Here is a 20,893-nt window from a genome sequence, read left to right as displayed (position 1 = left end):
GAAAGGCAGAGAGAGAAAAAGATGTGTTTTTGCAGTTATTCAGAATTGTGATCTTTACCTCATTGAATACTCACAGCTATTATGAAAGTTAGCTAGTAGTCTTTACATTTTACAGATGTGAACATGGATGTTCAGTGAAGGACAATAACTTGCCCAAGATCACATATCTTGGGATGCCAGACTACAAAGACCAGTTTCCTCTGACCTGCACTTTCTTGAAGACTTTCTGCAAACCCGAGATGTACTTAAAAATTTCTTGGGTGTGACATGTGGTTGGAGATACCCTCTGGCCTAAAGCAACCAATCTATATGTAGCATGTTGGTGAAATGGAATTCCTAAATTGATAAACTGGCATGGTCAAAGGTCTGCTTAAAGTTTAGTATATTTGGTTATTATTGTTCTTGATCATCGTCCAACTCTGTATTATAGCCTGATTTCACAGCAGTCTGAAAGGCTGATGGATGGAGACAGCAAAACATACCAATAAAAATGTAAGATATGTATATGAGATTGGACTTTACAGGTAACTATGAACACAGTGGCTACTCACATCAGTGCATGCGAGAAATGGACTGTGCCAATATCTCTCATGCTTGTAGGAAGAGAGAATAATCTGACTCAGCATAAGAAGTGGTATTTTTTTTGGGGGGGGGGGGTCAAGCATTTTAATTGGTGCTCAGCACCACAAGCTGCCAAAAAAGCATTACTACATCTCTGTATTTTAAATGTCTAATTATTCTTTCCTCGTTCTGGACTTTCGTTCTTAAATACAGTAAAGTGCTATAGTTTGATTATATTGATTATAACTGCATTAATCTTGCAAAATAAGCATTAGATTTCAAAAGACCTCATTCGAATCCAGTATAAAGAACAAGCATCCACTCTCTGGTCATGTCCTGAAACAATATTTCATGCTTTCAATATGGACCGTTAGAAAAACTATAAAGGCCAAACCCTCTCTCTTTATCATTGTGATTAGATATCTAAGTGTCAGTGGCAATTAGCTCCTCAAATCCTTCAGGATTTAACCTTGAAGGAAAGAGCCAAGACCTTACATCAGCAATTTTTCAACCAGTGTGCTGTGGCACACCAGTGTGCTGGCAAGAATTTTTGAAACATATATCTGACTATTTAGTCAGGGGGCACTGACCACTTTTCCCTGTTAAATAAAAAAAATGACAACAACCAACACAACAGTAGCTGTCCGATGTGAATTACTCAAAAGTTTGTGTGTGTGTGTGCATTTTTTTATCAGATCGGCAAAACATATATTTTAGTGTGGCAGCAGAAATTTAGTAATTGTTCACGTGTGACCTGAGATGAAAAAGATTGAGAAGCACTGGCTTTACATCATGGAGGGAGGCACTGAGGAATGTCTCAGGGTACCAGAACCTGAATTGTTTTAGTGATGTGGGAGGAGAAGGGGCCTTTGGCATAATGTGACTGAAGGAAATTCCAGGGCTCCTGGGTAAAATCAGGGCTGGGCAATGTTCACATCAGGTGCTGTCTCACTTGCATGGATGTTGATTCAGATGGAGGCATTTAGGATTTGGGGCAGGTTTTAAAACTTTTCTTAGGCTTCAATCAATGTAAATGAATTAAGACATGCAGTAGAACCCGGAAAAGCAGAGAGAGAAAAAGAGCAATCATTCAGAATTCTGATTCAGCAACACGGCCACGGTATCCTTTTCCGCATGTGGCTAAAATGTATTTCTTTCTGGCAAGATCCTACAAAAGGACTTTTTCATAGAGAGAAAATGGCCCAGGCATGACAGATTTTCTTATATGTATTTGATATCTTAAAAAAACCATCAATTTTATGTTTTGGAATGTCTTTTAAATATGCAGAGATTGCAATTAGTGACTTATTAACTTTTTCAGCTTTATGCCATAACATGTTACCATGAATGAGTCTCTCAGAGTGTTAGCTTCTTGATCCTAGTTTGACATTTTAAAATAGGATTGCCATGAAGATCAGCATTAGTCTAAACAATTCAAAGGTTTATGCTATGGCCCAAGGAAAATAGTCTCATTGGGTGATAAACCTGCTCTCTGATTTTCCTTCAGACACCCATATTAAAATGCTTGTGTTTTTCAAATTTTGTGATTGTAAAATCCTTTAATATTTCTAATCATGAACAGAGTTACTCTGTCCCTTTTGGAGCTGAGTTTAAGTCAGTTAGTGGTGGTAGAAAAACGGCTAGACTTTCCCCATGTGCTCATGCTATTATGATCATATTCAGGCCAAACTTTGTCTGTAATATTAGGAGTGAAGTGAGTTTGTCCTTGGTGCTCTCCTCTGATTAGTCTCATTTCTTTTAACAAAATTGTATTTATCTTTTTATTTATTTATTTATTTATTTCCATCATCGTTTCCCATCACCATCCTGCACTTCCGCCCTCCTCTCCACCCCCACAGCCACCACATGTCGTCCGTGGCTGTGAGCTCGCTCTCTCTCTTTTTCTTGCTCAATCTCCCTCCCAAACACCCCACCCTGCCAGTGTCAGCCTACTCTCTAGAATTCTTCCTCTGCCTCTACAATTTACAGAAACACCTGGCTGTACCTTCCTAGCTTTCAGAATAATCAGCAGAGGCAGTGTGAGTGTCGCTTAAACCTCAGGCAGGTCTTCTCATTCTACTGCGAGCATGTCAAGTCTGCCTCTTTCTCCTTGGCTGAAAACGTCTTACTTTCTGTCTAAGTTGGGATTAGTGGCCTGACAGCAAAGAAAGTAAACATTAAGGGTATTCCCTGATTGAGGCATTCATCTTTTTAGCTCTGTGTTTCTCCCATAAAAGAGACACTGTAATGTTGCTAAAAATTGACTGAATGTTTCGTGTCCATGCTAATCCTTGCAGAAAAGTGAGGCCCTGACTTCAATATCCAGAATATAGCTTCACTGCCTGTGCAGCTGTGTTATAATAAACAACTTACTATAGTGAAGTGTATTTTCAGACTACTTTCTTTAAATAATACACTTCAGAGTGTTGTTTATTTGGGAATTTATTAGTAAGAAACAAGAGTTTTCAAATGCTGATCTCTTGGAGAAACTCTAGAGGAAACCTCTGGGGGTCTCCCATCCGCCTACATTCACCTGGCTGAAACTATCTCCACAAATTAATGACTTTGTTCACTTCTACCTTCCAAAAATCCTTCGCTAGTTCCCCTCACAAGGAAGTGGATGCCAGGAAATATTGTTCCAAGTCTCAGCAGGAATGACAGTGGTTCCAGGCTAACAGGAGTCCATCAATTAAGGTTTCAAACTATGTCAGTGCTGCTGTCAAAAATCACCCAGCACCACTGCACACTATGACAAATATAAAACAGGAAGGATTCTGGGCACAGCATCTCCTACACCTCTGAGCAACCTGGTCTTCATCACGCCCTCTAGGTGTGGTCACATGCACATGCAGAATACTGGGATCCCAGCTCTCTCTTTGGCTACCCCTCATGTGCGGCATCGGAGAGGACCCCTTGGTGAGAAGGAAAGGATACCTTTAAAGCCATTACACCAGGAGCTAGGTAGAAAATATCAGCTCAGCGTTTCCATGCATATATTTTATGTCTGGTGCACGTTAGTGTGCCTAGACTAAGCATCTATCCTGGCATGTAGAAGGTGCCTAAGACATTTTGTGAAATAAGTAAATAAAAAATAGGATTCCCTTGACACTTCTTTCTATATTTGCTACTAAGCATGTGTTCTTTTCTTTGAATGTATATTTTTTCTGCCAGAAAAGGTGATCATGTTCGCCTCGGCTTCCCCTGGTTATCCTTTCCCGCTGGTGTTCACTGCTTGCTTCTGGTCTCTGGGAGTGGTACCCTGTGCTCATCACTGACCATGAATCCCATTGCTGAAGTCTGAGGGACTTCATTACTATTTCTTTAATAATTAGGTCTGAAATGAATGAAAAACCAAAGTATTGTCCAATACATTAGATCCACAAACTTCTGTGCAAGGACTTTATGCCACCAGGTTCAGCTGTTAAGCAGACTCCATTCTTCATCCTGATTTGGGGGAAAGTTGGGAAGAATGAATTTACTGGCTGAATGGCCTCTTGGAAAATACGGCAGCATTGCAAACATATGGCTGCACGAGGTATTTTCTAGTATCCATCTTTCTTTCCCCCATTGCTATTAGCAAACTTCCTAGTGTTTAAAGCAGGACTGTGTAATCCCCAAGTAGGGTATTGATCTTAGCAAACATCACTGACACCATCTGCATCTGTACTGAGATGTCCCTTCCAAATAGATGTTCTTCTCCAATGTGTGCTCTTGCTCCCTATGTTATAATCACAAAATCTCTGGAGCTGGAAAATCTGTACCATATCATATCTCTGTTAGCTGCTAAGTATAGGGTTATGGGTCAGTGCACTCAAGTTTTATGAGGATCCTGTCCCTTAAAAAATGCCAACTTAGCTGGATTGTGGTGAAATTAAAATGAGATAAGATATTTAAAATGTCTAACCCACTGTGAAACACAGAATCGATATTCAACTTATGACAGCTAATCTTAACACCATCAGTGGCACTGTGCCCACAAAGTTATCGTTAGTCCAACAGAAAACACGCCATTCTGTCCATTATTTACACGGAGCAGATCCTATTTTTCCTGAGAAACATTCTGAGTCTTTCCAACCCTTTCTTCATGTCTTTCTCTGAGCCTCATCACTGTCCCATGGACTTGTAACATTGCTCCCTTCTCCCAGGCTTCCTTACTTCAGTTCACTTTCCACAATGATGGTAGAATTTGCTCCTAAAAATAAGCCTTATGAGCACTCTTTTCTTGCATTACACCTTTTGTTTGGTTCTCTATTACTTAGTTAAACTGCTTTATTTTTTATGTCTTCTCCAAGACTTTTATTTCCTGATATGAATCACAAATCTCTAAGATGAGGACAGATGTCACAGTTTCACTAAAGTATTTTTCTACTGAACACTGTTTTTTAACAGAGCACTTTCAGGAACCGATTACACAGGAACACACAGGGCGATGCTGCCCCCAGTGGCAAGTCCCAACTTCCCAGCACAAATGCACAACATCTGCTGGGAATCCCCGCTTCAATCTCAGCTTCTTCTGGCTCCACGCTCACTTTTTGTTACAGACCTACTGTTCTCACATAACAGTCTTTGTGGCTTGGTCCCTCCTTTGCAGACAATATTATCGGCCTCTGCAGCACTCATTCCAGACCTTCTGCCATACTTCACACGCTACTCAATTGGCTCGACTTGTGGCCTTCTGGTGTTGTAGGAAACAGCGCCAGTGTTATTTCCTCTGAAGCTCATTCATCCTCCTGTCTCCTGAGCAATGTGGAGGCTTTGGGAGCTTATACAGAAGAAGAACTGTGTCATGCCACTCATAACTTGGTCACAATGCTGTGTGACACTGTCTCCCTCATTAAAAATAAACTCCATATGGCAAGTGTGGCCAGGCTTCTTTCATTTTGTAGTCCTTTTCTAATTCATATATACATACACATATATATATACACACACATACACACACACACATATATATATACACACACACATGTATATGCATATATGTGTGTGAGTATATAGTATATAATTAATGTTTACTAAAATATTTGTTAAATATGCCACAGCTAGAATGATATGTCACACCACAAACACACACACACATATAGAGTCACCAAATGGTGTGGTTAATGATTTTTATCTTCAGGAAAGCAAGCAATTACTTCAGAGAACCATTAATCTTTGGAAATCCTTGATTTATCTATTCCCGATTATATACATCTTATAAACTGTGCTCTTTGGTGACCATGATCTCTCCAAACTTACTGTGGACTATTCTGCTGAACAAGGACATGATTCTTATATTTTGTTCCAAAGTCAATAGAAAACCATTCTCAGTTGACACGTAAGGTTCTTCTTGAGCTTCCCCACGGGCAGCTCTCATGCAAAAATGCAAGAGGAACCTCAGGTTACTTTTTTGAAAACTTAGTTTGTCATTATTCATTGATGATCTTTAAACCAATGCCCACTCCTCTCTCGGACACTCAATAATGACTTCAGTGGAAGAGCAGCTCTGTCACATTATAGCCTTTCTGTGAACAGCGTCCAGGTAGTCATTCCAACTGTTTTATGAATGAGCTAGAGAAATGGCAGGCTGCCCAGACTCATATTGCTCGGAATAACACCCCAGACATAAAAAGAAAGAATCCCTCGCAGACTGCAATGTGTACAATTTTGTTTGTTTTGCACATCCTCTGCAGCAGTGTTTCATGATGCTACATTTAAGCAAAATGCCTGAACAAGAACGAGTCACTAGCAGAGGGAATTCGGGAGGTCATTTTAAGGAGCTGGCTGCAGTGGTTGACAAGATTCTCTCTGTCCAGGGTGAACTCTGCCTGTCTTACAGTCAATGAGAAGTGGGATGGAACTGCTTGGTGGAACTTATGCTTTTATGCATTGTAAGTTTATTCAGAAATTAGCAAACCCTCTTTGTTTTCTTTAGAAAGGGATTAGTGTCACTTTGTGCCGATTCTCTTAGAGTCACACCTGCCATAAAGTTGGGACTTCAACAGTTAAGAGAAGCTTTTGCAAAGGTGTAGGTGACAACCCAGTACTACTTTCCTTATACTCCTCTGATAGTTAAACTGTAATTAATGGGGAGACGTTTATGCAGCTGAAATGTACACGACCAATCACTTAGCAGCAGGATGCACATCCAAATTCCAGAGGCACCACCAATTTCTCATTGTCAGACAGAAGGAACACTGTAGACAAACTCTGCCTGACAAAGAAAAAAAATAAAATATCACATGAATTCACTGACTGATGAAGAGGGAAATTTGAAACATAACGACTACCCAAGGGAAAAAATTCTTTAGGTTGTATAAAATGCTTTTTTTCCCCCAAAGATATGTAAAAGCAACATCTATGAATAAGTCTTCTGTTTGGAGCTCAGTGAAATCTCTGGAATAAGAGAAGCAAAACTGCATCATCTAATCTCACAATGCGTGATCTTCGCAAGGGAGTGTCTACAGTGTGCCCCAGAGTTCAGCAGCTCCATTAGCACCTCTTGGAAAAGTACCTTCATCTTCTTCCAAAAACCAGTGAAGCTTAGATTTGTTCAAATCTATTTGCCAATTACACACATCAAATATTTGTATATTCCTGAAAACAGAGATGGTGATTACATTTCATATCTTTCTCATACATGTTGAGTAATTTAGCCAATTTTTAAAATTCCATCCAAACCATTTCCCAAAATTCACCTCTAGTTTGGAACAACTTCTTGTCTCCAGCTTGCTTATTTGTCTTTCTGAAAACTCTACTTGGAATCTTAAGAGTTACTATTTCCATGAAATTTTTTATCATATCTTTGATACATGTTTACCTAGTTATAAGAAGTTAATCTGTGCTAGATTTATGTTTCTTTAAAGGTTGTTCCTCATATTTTGTTTCTTTTTCTAAAAGAAACTCTTTTATATTAGAATGATTTTGGATTTACAGAAAAGCTGTGAAAGAGTAAAGAGAGTCCCATGCACTCCCCTCGCAGTCTCCCCTGTAATTAGCATCTTACGTAAATGCAGTATATTGGTCAAAATTAATAAGCCAGTTTTGAAGCACTATTATTAAACAAACTTCATACTTTATTCAGATCATCTTTCTTTTGAACTAAGGCCTTTTTCTCTGTTCTGCGATCCCATCCAGGATACACATTGCACTTGGTTATCCGGCCTCTTGAACCTCATCTAGAGCGTGACCATTTCACAGACTTGCCTTGTTTTTAATGACCTTGACAATCTTGAGGAATATTAATCAAATATGTTGCAGAATATACCCTAACTGTGTTTTATCTGATGTTTTATTATGATTAGACTGGGGTTATGGGTTTTGAAGAGGAAGACCACAAAAATAAAGGGCTATTCCCATCATATCATGTGAAGGGTATGACATGACTTATCACTGTTGACAATGACTGTGATCACCTGGCGGAAGTAGTGTTTGTAGGGTGTCCCCATAGTAAAGTTCCGCTTCATCCCCCTCCTCCTCCTCCCTTGAGAAGGAAATCACTAGGTACAGACTACATTTAATGAGTGGGAAGTTATGCTCTATCTCCTTGAGGGTGTAATAACTACATAATTTCTTTGAAATACATTTGTGCTAGAGATTTTTGCCTATTCTTCCCCATTAATTTATTTATAAATATAGTCTGCATGATATTACAGTGGTAAACTTGATACTATGAATTTCTAAATATTCATTTAACTTTACAGGACAAAAAGTGAATCTGAGCATATACAATTAAACAAAATACAATTGAAGAGGCTAGAGGAGTCTAGGATGAGTAAATACTGTGATAACAAAATACCCTACATGTATAGGGAATTAAACAATTAAAGTAAATGGAGGGCTGATGTGAGGAGTCAGGTTTCTCACTACTGGAGTGGAGGCTACAAACAAGGGAAGAAGGCTAGAGTGTCTCATGTCGCAGTGAATTAGAGTTGGAGAAAGTGTGAACTTATATTTAGCTTAATATAGATACAGATGGACACATATAGAAATATTTATAGATATATTTATACAGAGTCAGAAGACACAAATATTTCTTGCTTTGTCTGCTGAGAGGGGTTATAAAAATGACATATGTCACAGTTCTCACCCAGTTCTTATTTTCTAGTACTATTCCCCAATAAAAGAACCAGATCCCCTAGAAGAAAGGGATAATTCTAATGTTAGGTAGGAGGCAAACTTGGGATGAATCTGGGGTACCTTGTAGGACGAGAAAGTAAGAAAATGCTCAAAACAAAATCACTAAAATAGAAGTGTATCAAAGATGGCCCACTAAAGAAGCTCCCACGGCTAACCTGAAAAAATATAAGCAAAAAAAAAATTATTTGGTTATGAGTTCCTTTGGTAAATGCTATTTTACTAACAAGTTATTCTGAATGAATCATATAGTTTCTTTCTCCATGATTCCTACAAAAGAGACAATTTAAGATAGGGGTAATAAGCAAATATTCTAGAATTGGACTGACCAAGCATAATTTATGGCTCCAGTTTTTATGTATTACCCTGGTCAAATTGCTTAATCTATCCCATTTCAATTTTGTCATGAAAATATTGGATAATGAGAAAATATATGAAATGCTAGTCTGTAGCGTGGACACTTTGTAAATATAAGCTATCATGAAAAGATTGCAGTATGCATTCATTAAAATGAGGTCTTTTCATTGCTTAAACAAGTCATTTCTTCCTAATTTTGGGTGCAATGTTTTCAAAGTATATAGAATTCATTGTAGAGAGAACTAATTAACTTGCTAAAATTCATTTATACATACAAAATGTCACTTTTGCATATTTACAGTTCCCACTGACAGATTTCTAGACAAGCTCTGAAATAGTTGTTATGACTTGCTTTGATTTGTACAAATGATTAAATTGCATATTTGATGTTAATGTGGTTGCTTATTCTAAATGTAGTGAGGTAGCTTTGGGCTATGATTATCAAGTGTCACAATTGACCAATTCTGTTATTTATGTGAAAATTTCTTAGAATGTTTGATGTTGGGTAGATAAAATAATTAAAACTTGAGTGAAATTTAAAGCAGCCAAGCAGAAACCACTTGTGTTCAGCTTAAATGAACTCAGTTAGACATTCTAGAATAGCCAGCACTGCCCCTGAGTGACAGTACCGAGGAGTCGCTGGTAGAAGAGGTGTGATGAGTGAGTCACTGGCCTTGTTAGGATTCAGAGCACCCTCCCAAGCCTGGAGCATCCCCCTATTCTTTAATATGGACAATAATATTTTTTAAAACTTATATGGAGTGTTAAGCAAATGCTCTTGAATCACACCCCCTTTCATCCCACCCCAAACCACATTGCATTCCCTAAATCCCTTTGTTTCAGGAATTCTGGAAACAATACTGGTGTTGATAGGGATAGGCATGTTTCTGAGTCTATGTATAAGGTTTGATAAAACAATCATAAACTCACTACTGTGAACAATGATGTTAATATATTTAATCCAAATGTTAAGCTAACATCAAGGTTCCCTGAATACTTTAATTCACATGATGTCAGTGCCCCAATGAGTTCTTCTTTCCTTCGCTAGGGTAATGCTACTCCTTTTTAATCCCTTTGAGGTTGTATTTTCACTTTGGTGTGTGCCTCTTTAGAGCTGTGAACAGAAAAATCACCATGCTATGCCTTTAGTTTTGAGAAGTGCCCCAGAACTAGAGAGGCTAAGTAATGGGATGCTGGTATATAAATAGTCTCATTCAGGCAGGCGTGCGAGCATCTGGCCCACAAGCCATGTAAGGCCTGCAAAATCAATACAAGCTCACATCACACACATCACCAAATTAGCCTGACCAAACATAGCAGGCTAACTTTTAAGTTGATAATTTTGTATGGCCCGCAAGTGATGTTATCAATATCCAAATGGTCCTTGGCAGAAAAAAGGTTTCCTACCACTGGTAGAATGTGGTCAAATCATTGTTGTGGATGAAGTTGCACAACAGCAGTGTGGGTCTCAATCATCTTTCAATGATAATAGAGAATCTACTGCTTGTATCATTGACTCCTCCAAGGTGCTTAGTGATAGCTGGCGCTCTAAGTTGGCTTTAATTTGTGGGGTCTGATTAAAATGTCCCATTCTTGATTGACTGCATAAATCAATACTGTATCTTTTTCCATAACCCATTGATTGATCTCATGTAAATTAGCTTCTCAGCTCAATGAGGTTGGGGTCTTCTAAACCTGACATGCCAGATTTTTAAGAAGTGCATGTTGAAACTACATAGTTTCTTCAGGCATGTTATATAGCTTGTGGCTGAAGATTTGAAATTTAAAAGTCTCTTTTTTCTGTCTTTGAATTATACTGCTTCCTTGTAAAGTAGAGAAAAGTAAGGGGATAAACATATGACATAAACATATGTCATACCAGGACTATGATAAGTGTATTCATCAATTCCTTGTCTTCTGAGTGATATCAAAATAAAAGCAAGGAAGAAGAAACTAGGAATAATGACATGTAGGCTGCAAATATAAATGGTTTCCTAGACAACTGGGGTTATAGGGACAAGCAGTTACTATAAATCAACTAAATAATTATAAGTGATTCCAGCCTGGGTAGCATAGCATCACTGAATCTATCCCAGGGGGCCTAGCATCTTTTACTTATTTTTCTGCACAGAAAGGATGGCTTTGCTGCTGTGAGGGTTGATCAGGTAAGAAATCTTATATATTTACCTTCACAGTCAGAGTACCTATCATATACACTTCCTGGGGAATAGTAAACCATACTAACAAAATATGGCTCTGTATTTTATTGATAGTGAAACGTTTCCTGTCACTAACAGACATGCAATTTGACATATTATAAAAATTTTCCAGTATCATCTCACACATGCACTGGTTTTTACGCTTCCTGAATATGCCTGACCCTTTCCTGATTCATTTCTGTACATGATTGTGAAAACTTGCCTTCTAAAAATACAGCTTTTCCCTGTGGTACATATACCAATGGAATACTATGCAGCTGTAAGAAAGAAAGATCTCTTATCCTTTGAGATGACATTGAGGGACCTGGAAAGTATTATCCTAAGTGAAACAAGCCAAACAGAGAAAGATAAGTATCATATGATCTCACTTATCTGTGTTATAATGAACATAACAGTCTGAGGAATGGTGTAGTCCTAGAGAGATGGAAGTAGGGTACAGACTGACAATCCCCAGAAGAGGGGGCGGTGTGGGAGAGATAAACCGCAGAACTTATATGTGTGTGTACATGAACAATGGACATGGACAACAAAGCTGGGGACAGGGCGGTGAGGGAGGGGGAAGGGAAAATCAGTGGGGAAAAAGGAGAAACATCCGTAACAAAAATAAATTAATTAATTAAAAAAAAAATAATAATAAAATAAAAAATAAATAAAAATACAGTTTTCCCAAAGGTTGGTCCTGCTTTAAACACACACACACACACACACACACACACACACACACACACTTCACTCATCCTCTATTGCCTGCAGAACAAAGCTAACTTGCTTAGTCTGGTACGCATGACCTAAAGCGAACTTGGTGTTATGCAGATCTTCGCTGAAATTCTGACTTTGAGTTTATTAGATGCCCGAAGTAAGTGCAGCCACTTCCCCTGGATTCGGTGTCCTGAGCAATAAAATGAAAATAATTCCCGCCTCTCAGGATTGCTAAAAATTCACTATATAATAACTTTAAAAGTTTATCCAGGTGTATTGAAGTCATGATTCAGTATCTGACACATAATAAACTCTCAGTGAACATTTCTATTTTTTGTTGGTGTAAATCCTCACCCAAGGATATTTTTCCATTGATTTGTAGAAAGAGTGGAAGGGAGAGAGGAGGGGAGGTGAGGGAGGGAGGGAGAAAGAGAAAGAGAAGGAGAGACAGACATTCATGTGAGAGACACACACCAATTAGTTGCCTTCTGTATAACCTTGGTGACTGGGGCCAGGGATCAAACCTGCAACCCAGGTACATGCCATTGACTGGGAATCAAACTCATGACCCTTCTGTAGCCTCACTCAAACACTTGTTCTTAACCTACCATTTACTGTTATCCTATATTAATATATTATTTAGTTTTCTGATCTATTTATTGTCCATTTTACTCTCAAGTTTTTATTTCATTCATATTATTACCTCCTGATCATATGCAAGTATAAATATTTCTGCATGAACTAAGATCTGATGATATTTCGTAACATTAACCTAATTTAAATATGCTTTCAAAAACAAATTCAAACAAAAAACAAGAAGATTTGACCCCATATGAGCAGTCTGGGAAAGATCAAGGGAAGGTGAAGAAATCAGGGCCAGGAAGGTGGGTGGACGCTCTGGCTCGGGCTCTGAGCTGCCTCGGAGCACCTTTTCCATGCTCTACAACAGGGGCCGCCACAGGCAGCTCCAGGTTCTCATCTTCTCCCCTTTGCCAATGGGAAAAGGCTCCTCTTTCTAGTTTACTCTACATACCAGTGAGAAAAGCTCTGATGGGCTGATATGTGCATATTCCCAAGCCAATGAGTACCTTCAACAGAACGGACTACAATGACTGTCAACATAATTCAGATGCCCTGACTCCATGTGGCTGGGAAAAGAGATGGTAGTTTTCTCAGGAACTACATATTATAGTGGGGAGAATGAGTGAACAAATTTTACAGAATAAAGAGTGTGCAGTTTCAGAATAAGATGTGAGTGCTTAGGGGAGAAAAAAGCAAAACAGTGAACAACCCTGAATCAATTATAAACTTAACCACAACTATCAATTGGAACAGATTTGCAGAGCTCAGTTTTGGTAGATCACATAGATAATCTAAGAGAGTCTTATTTGAGTAATAAGCTTATGTCACTCTAGAATTAGAATTAGCCTAAGTCATTGGACTTTAGGTTATTATTATTTTTTTAATCCCAGAGGGTTCAAGCTTGGATTCTAGGTTACTAGGTTATGTTGCTTAATTTCTATTTCAGCAACAATAAATATCTAGGAATGGTAAAATCACCTATAGCATCTGCTTCCTACAAATTAGATTGTATATATGAACATGCTTTACATTTTTAGACATTTATGTCACAAAGTATAGTCTGTCAATCTGTTATAAAATGATTACTGCTTTTATCCAACTCTTAACAAAGCAGCTGAGTATACATTTTCTCTCATTTTAGATTAATTACCTAACATAGAATTATGGTTTTCTTAGAGACCCTCAAACAACTGATGTTTATTGTTAATCACTCATATTTATCATTAATGTGATAAAAAGAGGGCTACTTAACACATTAGAAGAAATCTGTCTTTAAGTAGAAATGTGTTAATGTCACTAATTCAGATTAGAAAGTGTGTATGTGTGTCAGCCAACACAGTTATAAGCCAGGTGGAAAGGGTCAAACTTCCCTACAGGTGAACCTTGGCAATGGAAATTGAGGAGACCGGTGGTAGGCAGCCTCCTAGACGCCCCCCCCCCCCATCACCCTGGATGTCTGGTATGGATACCTACGTGTAACTCCTCCCCCTGAATGTAAGCCAGACTCCCCGATTTGAGTAATTTGTAACTAACTGAATTTGACAAAAGAGATATGATGCCACTTCTTAAATTGGGTTATAAAAAGACTGTGACTTCCATCTTGGGTAATCTCTCTCTTCTTTCTTCTCTCTCTCTCTCTTCCTCCCTTCCTCCCTCTCTCTGTTTCTTTTTCTCATCACAAGCTGCCATGTCACGAAGATCCTCAAGCAGCCTATGAGGAGGCCCTTATGTCAGAAACCAAGGTCTGGAAGCAACTATGTAAGTTTGAAAACAGACTCCCCCACTCCCACCCCCACCCCACCGGTAGTGAGCTGAACATTTAGATGTGGCTGCAACCCCTGCCCACAGGTTGATTACAGCTTCACAAGAGAGCTTGAGCCAGAGGCCTTCAGCTAAGTCACCTTCAGATTCCTGAACCACAGAAGCTGTGAGACAGTAAGTATTTGTTGTTTTAAGTGGTAAATTTTGAGGTCACTTTTATGCAGCAATTGATAACCAATATAATAACAGCGGTGGAAGTTCTGACTGTCTAGTAATATAGATGTACTACAGCCTGCCACAGAGGAAAAAACACAATAATAAATACTAACTAGACTGTATTTATGAAGAGCTTACCAGTGAAAGCAACCTAGGGATCTTTCTCTTTGAACTGCCTCTACCACAGTTATCTTTTCTTGTTGAGAACCAGCCTGGTTTCTCAGACAGGAATAAAGCCCTTAGCCCGCAGCTCTGACTTCACATTTGATCACAGTTCCTCCAGACTACTTTGACAACAACATGGGAACAGTATAAGATTTTCAAAAACATTTTTTCATGCAAAGTTAACATTAATTAGTACCATGCAGAATTTAGTGAAATATAAAAGGATATATCCATTATACTCTCAGTCCTCAAACAAGCAACGTCATTTTATTTAAACATTATTTCTTATTTTTTGTGAATATATTTGCAGTTTTTGTTTTGACATAATTATAATCACATTTCAGATCTAACTTTTTGTTCTGCTGAATACTAAATATGATAGTCTTAAGCCTTTTAAATGATTTTTAAAGAGAACAGTTTTTCTTATTTTAGAAAATTTTTATAATTTTTTTCTATTACAGTTTATATTCAATAATATTTTATTAGTTACAGGTATAGAGCAGAGTGGTTAGACAATCATATACCTTACTTACAAAGTGTTCCCCTTGATGTTTCAAGTACCCACCTGGCGCCATACATAGTTATTACAATGTTATTGGCTATATTTCTTATGCTGTACTTTACATGTCTGTGACTATTTATAACTTCTAATCTCTACTTCTTAATCCCTTCACTTTTTTCACCAGTCCCCCAGAAAATAACATAGCTTATTGATGTTACAATTTTTATAATAATTTCTGTTCAGATGTTTTAAGAAATTTCAGATATTTCAAACAATTTACTATTAAAAATAATACTTATAAACATTCTGATTTTTTAAATTTTATTTCTTGTTTATTTTAGATTTATAAAGCAAAATTGAAGTTCAAAATGTACAAATCTTATTTTAATAACTTTTACCCAAAAAATATGTTTTTAAGAGTTAAAACAACTCACCTTCCTTTCAGCTTTAATTTTCTATTTTCTTCTTAATCAATAGAAGTAACTCAATGTAACTTAAGAGATCATATCTTCCAAAAGATTCCCAGGGGACCATTTAAAACAACTGTTGAAGGTCTAAGAACCATTTTAATGACATAGCTTTGCTGGTAAATAGTGTTACTACTTTTGAGTATGTGTGTGCATGTGTGTGTGTGTGCATGTGCGTGTGTGTGTGTATTCTCCCTACAAGCATCATCTTATTTCTACTTCATTGACAGCTCTTCTTGGAGTTGTAGCCAGAATCCTGTTTTGCATATTTTCAAAGATATCAGTGAACTAATACTCTAAGAAGTTCAATTTATTAAGACATAGCAGGAAGTTTTCCCTATAATTTTAGAAGAATTGTGATGGGGTGACCTTATTCTATCAAAATATTTCCATCAAGAACATCCACATTCTCCTTAATTTCACCCAAATTACTTAAGTCAGGTTTGCTGAAATATCATTTGTTTGTAATAAAATTCATCCTATCATTTAGTATAAAGTAAAATAAAATTTGACAATTATGTCTGCCACCACAAGGAAATTTTAGAATATTCCCATCATCCCAGAAAGTTCCCTTATAACACCCTGTAGACGATTCTCCCCCTTCTCACTCAGCCTCTGGCTACCAGAAATCTGACTTCTGATGGTAGCCTTTTCTAGAATGTCATGTAAATAGAATCATGTCAGCTTTTGTGTCTAGCATTTCTCACTCAGCACAATGCTTCTGAGAGTCAAACATTTTATAGTATGTGTAATAGTTTGCTTCCTTTTAATTTCTGAGGGTTTGTCTACTCTATGGATATAACACAATTTGTGTATCAGTTTACTAGCTAATTTACATTTTGATTGTTTCTAGTTTGCAGATGTTGTGCATAAAGCTGCCATAGATATCCACATATTTGTCTGCGGGTGGGCATACTTATTTTATTTCTCTTAGGTATATGTATATGTGAGAATGCTGAATCTGGGAAAAGTGTTATTTAAATTGATAAGTTCTATTGCTCGGCCAGTGAGGCTCAAGGGATTGATGTCATCCCATGGACTGAGAGGTCCCCAATTTAATTCCTGGTCTGCCCTGGTTGCTGGCTCAATCCCCAGTAGGGGGCATGCAGGAGGCAGCTGATGTTTCTTTCTCACATGGATAGTTCTATCATTCTCTCCCCTCTAATTTCTTTTTTTATCCTCACCTGAGGACATTTTTTCATTTTTTGTTCAGATAGAGCGGGAGGGATAGAGAGGAAGAGAGAGAGAGAGAAACATCGACGTGAAGGGGACACCTTGAGTGGCTGCCACCTGCACAACCCAACCAGGGCCGGGGACAAACCGCAACCGAGGTACATGCCCTTAGTGGGAACCAAACCCGGTTCTCTCTGGACTGCAGGCCCACGCTCTTAACCACTGAGCCAAACCGGCAAGGGCCTCCCCTCCAATTTCTCTAAAAAAATTAATAACATATTTTAAAATAAATAAATTTATAAGAAATTATAAATATTCTCTGCCATTATTTCTTTAAATATTTATTCTGCCTGGTTCTCTCTTGCTTCTCCCTTTAGGACTCTGATTATTCTTATATTAGAATGTTTGATGTTACCTACAAGTGTTAGCTACTCTGCTTTGTTTTATATTTTCACTCTTTGATTCCTCACCTTTTCCATTTGTATAGTTTTGGCTGACTGGTCTTCAAGGTCACTAATTTCTTACCCTTTTGTTCTCTGCAAATAAGCTCACTGAAAACATTCTCTCAACTTCTGACATTTCTGTTTAATTTTTCTAATTTCCATGTCAGTGCTGAAATCCATCTGTTCATGCATGTTTTCTACTTTTGCACTCTTTCATATAACTTACTAACTGGTTGTTTTAATGTTCCCTTTAAATAATCCCAACCAAGGGGTTTTTCTTTGGGTCTGTTTTTGTTAACTTGATCATTTAATAGTGGATTTTTGCACCTAAATTTTTGTGTCTCTCATTTAAAAAATTTAAACTCTGTCCATTATATATAGGACAGCAGAAACTTAAATTGTTCAGATTTAAACTTCAAAATGGCCTTACCTCTTCCATCACATTGTTAGAGTATGTATGGGGATTAAGTCATTAAATCAGTCCTGGCCAGTTTGGCTCAGCAGTTGGAGCATTGGCCTGCGAACCAGAGTCCCGGGTTCGGTTCCTGATAGGGGCACGCACCAAAAAAAGAAAAGAAAAAGTCAATAAATTAATTTGGTCAGTAGTTAAACTGAGTTTGTGTTTTTGCTGCTCTAGCGCATTACACTTCAGCAGTACCCAGATGTTACCTCATTTAGTTTGGTTCCTGGACTGCCCCCACATCTGCCTCAGAGTTCTTATTCTATGCTCAGCTTTCAGGAGGCCCTGCATGCCAGAGCCCTTGGGGCGGAACTATTTTCTAGCCCTTCTTCAGCAGTTTAAAATGTTTGCTCTGAATAAAAAATAGACCTGGGAAGACAATAGGATTTTCTGCCTGTATGTCTCACATCTTCTGCCCTACCCCTAATCTTTCATGTGAATCCATACAGAGGTCTAGAGCAAAGAGTTGGTGAGCATGTATACCCTCGAATCTGCGGCTCTCAGGAATTACATTTGTCACATTAGTCATCACCAAGCCTTTAAAACTCATTAAAGTTTAGTTGCATTCACCTCACCCTTTTTCATAGAAGTATAACATCCTATGCTCTGTCTGAGGTGAAATAGTTCACGCATCCTGTTTCTCCAAGGAGGGTTTTGTCTTCGTTAACATTCAATTCATCCCGTTACCTTATAACCTCCACTCTCTGATGTCTTAAGAAAAGTTATGGTTTTGTTGATTTTCTGAAGTTTTCTTTTTGTTAGAATGGACCCAACAACACAGAAGCAGAATGCCTTCTCAATTGATTTTCTCAACATTTCAATACTGCTAAAAATATAGCTCTAGCCTTTTACTCCATGTATGGGTACAACCAACAGATAGTATAGTAAAGTAAGTTCACTGGTTTTATTTTCTCATTTTCAAGTTCCTATTTCATGTTAGGCATATTTATTTTATTTTTGTGATGTCAAATAAAGAATACTCCAAGTTAAAGTAATTTTTTTTTTAATAAGGAAAAGGAAAACCACAATGTTTGGGAAGATGTTTTAAAATTCTCCTTGGAAACTGTGTTATATTATTTTCCAAGTCAGACCAAATGGCTTTTTGACCTGTTAACCATGGAAAATTTTCTTGTGCCCCATCCGGCCTGGGATGTTGATAAATAATCATAATGAAAGTATGCCAAAACATGAGAGGACTTCTCATTGTCCTATGAATTTCCCAGCCAAAGTGGGAAGAAAAACAGTACAGTTCTACCTCTCTCTTTCATAAATCCCAAATATTATAGAGGCTAGAGAATAATTTCCCCTTCAACCTCTGTAAAATGTTTAAAACCTTGTGTCTCTATTGATATATTCATAGTGGAAAACAAAAAAACAAGGGAAAGATATTACACACACACACACATACACAAACACACATTTTCATGAGAGATTTCTTTCTAAAATCCAGCCTTCAGCCTGAAAAGTCTAGAATATTTTTTAGCTCATCTAGAGGCAATCAGACCCAAATACCTTCAACAAATCCTTACTAATAAATAAAATGTAAATTCATCTTTTAAAAATAAAATAGGGACTCAAAGTCCTTAGCTCTATATTTGGTATATAGGATGTTCCCAATAAATAATGAGTCTTATCTGCCATTATTATATTTATTTCTGCTGTCATTGATCTTATAACAAAAGATAGAGTAAAGTCAAAACAATGATCAGTTTTTGATGAGTTAAGACAGAGGGAACTGGCTGTCCATCAAAGCTCATGCTTTCTCTTCCACAATAGAGTTCTGTTGGAAGGTGGCTGTCCAGTCTGTAATTACATTACCCAGACTCCTTTGAGTTGTCTACATGTGATCACATGTCTCATTCTCATTGATCTGAGTAGAGGCAATGCATGCTTCTTTCAAGTCAAGGGTTTTTAAGAAGCAGGTGCCCTTGCATGTTTTCTTTCTCTTTCCATGCCTGGATTAAGATCATTTTTGACAATCTAGGCATGGTAAATTTGCAAGATAGAAGAATCTTGTCCCTGGCATTATTGCATTGGGGTTGGCCACCTTGGACTATTGTGAACAAGATATAAGCTTTGTTCATGTTGGAGCCATTATATATTTAGGGATTTATTTGTTACCACAGTTAACGTTATCCTGACTAACACAATGTTGGTGGACTAAACCAGTAGTAGCTGAAGAATGGTCTGAAAAAGTCTGCAAGATCTTTCTGGTTCACGACAATTTAAGACTAGAAATTGAGAGCAAGAATTTAGGAAATGTATAATTAATGGACAGTGTACTTTTTGTCTATTGAATACAGTAATTTAAAAAGTTAGGCTTACACTTTGTACATCTTTTTTATTTTTATATTTGTTATAAAGTTTTCAAAATATTCGTCTATATGAAATGGATATTTTAAAAAATGGTCCTTTAATATAGATGGTTAGTGTAGTAGCACTTTATAAAAAGACTGTTATTTTGCTTATTTCTATTGAACTCTCAGATACCTGCTTTTACCTAAGCAATCTATATGAGGATCCTCTCAGTGAGACCAGACAGACTCATCCTCTTCCATTCAAAGAATAAATCATTCTAAACAATTTAGCTTAACACAAATATCCTCGTGCAGGAAATATTTTGGGGTATCAAAGAAAAATTATTTCCAATTTCTCTTAGGTTTTGAAATCCTTTTTTTTAATTTAATTTTTTATTTATTTATTTTTTGTTACAGATGTTTCTCCTTTTTTACCCCATTGGCACCCCCCTCCCCATCCCACCCCAGCCCCGTCCCCGGCTTTGTTGTCCATGTCCATTGGTCAGGCATACATGCATATAAGTTCTGTGGTTTAGCTCCGCCCACTCTCCCCGCCCCCTCTTCTGAGGGATGTCAGTCTGTGCCCTACTTCCATGTTTCTGGGTCTACCATATTCCTCAGACTGTTATGTTCATTATATTCCGTATATAAGTGAGATCATGTGGTATTTGTCTTTTTCTGCTTGGCTTATTTCACTTAGGATAACACTTTCCAGGTCTCTCCATGTCATCTCAAAGGATAAAAGATCTTTCTTTCTTACAGCTGCATAGAACTCCATTGTGTATATGTACCACTGCTTTTTTATCCATTCATTTACTGATGGACACTTGGGCTGTTTCCAGATCTTAGCTATTGTAAATAGTGCTGCTATGA

Source organism: Molossus molossus, unplaced genomic scaffold (genome assembly GCF_014108415.1).
Source record: "Molossus molossus isolate mMolMol1 unplaced genomic scaffold, mMolMol1.p scaffold_m16_p_3, whole genome shotgun sequence".
Taxonomy (NCBI): Eukaryota; Metazoa; Chordata; class Mammalia; order Chiroptera; family Molossidae; genus Molossus; species Molossus molossus.
The sequence above is the reverse complement of the archived record's forward strand: the minus strand, read 5'-3'. Positions refer to the sequence as shown.